At 47.8% G+C, this 4,824-nt stretch overlaps 1 long non-coding RNA gene across 1 annotated transcript; it reads left to right on the forward strand.

Annotated features, from left to right (window-relative positions):
- Window positions 1-468: 468 nt before the first annotated feature.
- Window positions 469-1,809, forward strand: LOC137152892 (uncharacterized). Its single transcript, XR_010919642.1, has 3 exons — window positions 469-591; window positions 1,161-1,282; window positions 1,721-1,809. It is a non-coding gene; the product is annotated as an uncharacterized lncRNA (long non-coding RNA).
- Window positions 1,810-4,824: the final 3,015 nt, after the last annotated feature.

The raw sequence follows: 4,824 nt of genomic DNA on the forward strand, positions 1-4,824 counted from the left end.
TAAAAATATTCAGATTTTTGTAAAAAAAACAATTTTTTTTCACAGAAAATGAATTTTTAAAATTCACAGGGAAAAATAAATGATTTCTCAGACAGCTCTGTCACTTGACATTTATTTTAAGTAAACATAGTGCTGGTGAAAGGTGCAGAATTGACACCCGTGGAGCGAGGAATCCTTTACTCATCCCTTTAATAAATACAGCACAGGCAGCAGCATAGCCAGCTGTCTCCCCCACTACGTCATGCTGCACTGCCTTGCCCTGGAGGATCCTTACCATAGAGTGGGATGGGCCTATAAGGAAATTGGGCTCAGTCCCGCCAGTGACTAATTAGCTGCCTCCCAGGTGATGGGTCTGAGGCTGGGGATCACATGATAACCTGCAGGCCACCTAGTCATTAGATAAAAGGTGGATGAACCACTTGCATGTGACCCGCAGGGAGTAGATAGGCTTCAGCAAGAGTCCCTGGGGTAGCTGGAGAGACCTGGTTTGATATAGGTGGAACTATTTTGATTTGGAGAATTATAACTCAACCCTGGAGAGAAGGACTGGAATCCCATTGCTGTTGGGAATGTTATTTGATGCACTGGCAGGTGAGCTGGTCCAGCAGCTTACAGATCTTTTCTGGGGGTGATTCCGGTTCCATACTTGGCCTCTCTTCTGAGGCCACCATTCAAGGGAGCTAATTGTGATGGTAATTTTAGCAATGGATGTGTCTGCCCTTTATGAGCTAAGCTGAGTCCACCAATCTGCTTCACAAAAGCCCCTGAATATATCAGAGGGCAACTTCTTTGGGTCCTTACTGTAGGCTGAGCCCATACCAAGGACATCTAAAGATGAGCTATTGCAGCTGAACTATGTTCTAACTTCACATTGCATAGACAGAGTAACATGTACGTCACAATGTCATTCAGTGACATTGGTGCACCCGTCAGGTGCCATTACAATGGATAATGTCAAATCTCTGAGTATGAATGCCTCTATAGTACAACTAAGAACAAGCTGGGACCCATTCAGTGTTAAGAAAAGCACTTTTCTTTTGAAAGTACTGTGCAAACACTGAATAGTGAAGCCCTGGAAAGAGCCATATATTAACATCCTCAGGTTAAAAGCTGACACACCCAGCTACCATGGCAATGCACAAAATTCTTTGTGTGTCTAGTTTCCAGGCTGTATCCCAACTTTTCCAGAGCACACCAAGGAGTACTGAGGCTTGACATACTTCAACTGTCATCCAAGCATCCCAAAGCACCAGGACATTGACTGAAACAGCAATGTCTGAAGGTAAAGCAAGGAAATGTATTTATTTTTCATTTTGCTTTTTTTTTATATACAAATCCAAATAAACAGAAACCCTTAAAAACCGTTGAGATAAAACTACGGCCACATGGCAGACACCAAATTGGTTGGTTAACATCAGCCAACCTCTAACTAGTGGGGTGGAGCCGGGTAGCTTTCTCTGGGCAGGGTTTCTTGCACGTCCACCTGGATCATCTAGTGCTGGTCCCTTGGGTCTGATTGAGTATGGCAACTCTATGTTCCTGTTCCCAGGGCCTGATTCTCCACTGCTTTGCAGGATGTGTAGTCAGCGTCACCTGTACCTTGCCTGGTGCAGAGGGGCCCTCAGAGGGATCCCTAAGGGCTACCGTAACACAGAAAAGAACCACATCAGTCTGAGTGGAGAAGTTTGATCTCAGAGCGTTTTCCTCCTTCTCTGCACAGGGGCAAATGACTGATTGAGATGCACAGCAGGAGAGAATCAGGCCCACAGTCTCCTTCTCCCATGGTCAATCAGCATCAAGAAGGTTGCAGAGACAGCACGTGCATCTGCTTGGGAGAAGTTCCTCCCAGGGAGAGTGGGGGGTTCTGCAGAAGCAGTCTGCTCAGTTCCTCGCTTCCCTGAGCTGACAAGTTTGCTCGCTAGTGGCGGGGGAGATGCCTGCCATTGCTCATTGCTGACATTTTCTGGAAACCGAAGATGTGGCCTTGACAGGACACGGAGGGAGTCTGACCAAGGGCCTGATCTTGCACCCACCCTTCACTGGTGCAGGATGATGGCCCTTATTGCTCTTGGGTGGATGTAGCATGCCCATAGTGGGGAGTGGTTTCTGAGGGCTACACTTAAAACTTACAGCAGCACAGCTGTACCGGTGCAGCTGTGCCGCTGTCAGAGCGCGTGTGTAGCCGCGTTATGTTGACAGGGGAGAGCTCTCCTGCCGACATAATAAAACCACCTAAACGAGTGGCGACAGCAATGTCGGTGGGAGACATTCTCCCGCTGACCTAGGGCTGTACACAAAAGTGCTTATGTCGGCAAAATGTAAGTGCTACTGTAGACAAGGCCTTAGTGATCTAAGGATGGGGATACAGAGGTGCTGACTTGAAGAGGAAAATGTTACTACCAGCAATTGCCTAATTATAGTTTGAAGCTTCTATCATGGCCACCATACCAGGGATTGAAGTGGGGCACTCTAGGGCTGAAAGTATACGTTTCAGCTTGAGCTAGAGGGAAAGTTTGAGTAGCTTTGGCAGAAACAGACTTGTGTCCTCAGTGGATCAAGCACAGAGGACGTACATGTCACACATTGACCTGTGGGTCCCACTTGCCCCTCTATTCCCTGGGTAATGTAATTCACTGGTGACTCAATAACTCATGAGAGTAAGTGTCTGTTGGGTTGGGTCCTGTAGGGAGAAGGGTCATTGATTAATAATGATTTGTTATCTCTAATGGGTAGTATCCAAAGGCCCCAGTCAGCATCCAGGCCCCACTGTGCTAGGTGCTGTACAAACATATAAGATGATCTAGTGGCAGCCCAAAGAGTTTGCAATCTAAAAAGACAAAAGCAACAGTTGAAGGATGAGGGAAAGGCAGAGGAATGAGGGGAGGGCAGGAACACAGCTTGTTAACACCATGTCTTTCTTATCTTTTATTGACGTATTTGTTTTGCGGCTGAAGTGTGCCTCTTTGAAATGCAGCCACCTCTGAGGTGGAACACAGCAAGTATTTAACAGCAACATTGCACAGCCACTGAGAACAGGAAGTGAAGAAGAATACCATAACCACTAGAAATGGCTGGGGAGATTTAGACAGTGGGACAGTAGTTACCCAAATTGGAATTTAGCCACAACCTGAGGCTAAATACCCCTACTCTTGCAGAAAATGCCATGGGATCTTCAACAACTCCATGGTCAAGGCCATTTTGAACCACCTCCAGCAGGCAGTCTTGACTGGCAAGTTCAGGGTAGAGCACCAGTCTGGCCTGATATGGCGATCTGCCCCCGTTTCCTATCTTTGCTTGTTTGCACAGTCTTTGCTCCACTCCCATCAATGAGTTTAGTACAAATCTTAACACCACCAAAAGGGGAAAAAAATGAAACACATGCTGTTAAATGTGTAAACAAATCCCCCTGCGTCTGGTAGCACAATGCACGAAACACTAGAGATCTTAATTGAAAAGAAGTCTTCAGGCTGAATAGCAGAAGTAACCGCAGCAGAGGAATCCTGGCTTTGTGTTTCAACAGCAACAGTCACAGCAGACAGTCTGGCTTTGCGTTCAGCACTCCAGTAACTAATACATTCATGCATAATGCTTTAAAAATGACACGAGCCTTGGCCGTGCTGGCCAGAGGTGCCCACCTGGCCGCCATAGTGACTGCCTCCTCTGCCCACAGAGCAGGTGCGGTATGGTTAGCAGTAGTGAAAGCTTCCCATACACACTGCACTGTGCCAATGGATCTCTGCCTTGGCTTGGAGAAACGGCTGCTCAGTCTCCATAACCCGGGCAGTCCTTGGCATCCCTCTTGAGACTGCCAGCGAGGGTGCCATTGGTGGAATACGCTCTTGGCTCCTCCGGAGTGAACTGAGATTCCTCTCCCCCTCCCCAAGACATTTCCCATGGGTGGCCACCAAAGCGCTGGCAGATGGTTTTTGCTACCTTGAGTCAGGCTTGTAAGTGTTTTTCTATCTGGGTATTTATATAAACCCTTATTGCCATGCAACATGAGCGCCTCGCAACCTTTAATATATTTATCCCCCCAGCACACCTGTGACGCAGGGCAGGGCTGTGATCCCCACTGTACAGATGGTGAACAGAGGCACATAGACACTAAGTGACTTGCCCAATGTCACACAGGGGGTTTGTGACAGAGCAGGGATTTGAACCTGAGTCCAGGGATAGTACCTAACTGTTCGACAAACCTTCCTCTCTAAAAGCCTGTCTACGCAGCAGTAACTGCATGGGCTAGCCTGCCCGAGCCAGCGTGAATCCAGCTAACACAGGTAACAACAGCAGTGACGACAGCAGTGCAGCCTTTGGAGTGGGTAGTACCAGCCCAGCACGGACTCAGGCTTGGCTCGGTTGTCTATGACTGTGTAGCAAGGCATCCGCCAGCTACTTCCCTGTCTCTACTCCCAAAGACCCCCCTGCAAGCTGCGGTGGAGTAGAGATCCCCTTTAGGTGGAGAAGCTAGCTAAACACAGAAACATCTAATCCCAGCACTGAAAGCGTGCCCTGGCAATGAACGATAGTGCAATGGGATCCCCTTGGAGTGGTGAGGAATAGAGGTAGATGTAAACTGGGTGCTTTGCTCCCAGGCCCAATGCAGTGTATATGCATGGTATCAACATCTATTTACATTAGAATGAGTACTGCCGGCTGTAAGTGTTTTGTTACCAGCAGAAAAGCTAGTAGGGATTGCCAAGTTCCAGTTTCTCCTTCTTTTTCCCTTCCCCCTTCCCCCCACAATCTCTCTGTCTCTCACACGTACACTCACTTACACACGTATATGTGCACTCTCAGCGGGCTTTTTTTCTCAGAAATCTGAGA

The sequence above is a fragment of the Emydura macquarii genome, unplaced genomic scaffold (genome assembly GCF_026122565.2).
Source record: "Emydura macquarii macquarii isolate MOO-44397 ecotype Brisbane River unplaced genomic scaffold, CSIRO-AGI_Emac_v2 contig_1230, whole genome shotgun sequence".
Lineage (NCBI taxonomy): Eukaryota > Metazoa > Chordata > Testudines > Chelidae > Emydura > Emydura macquarii.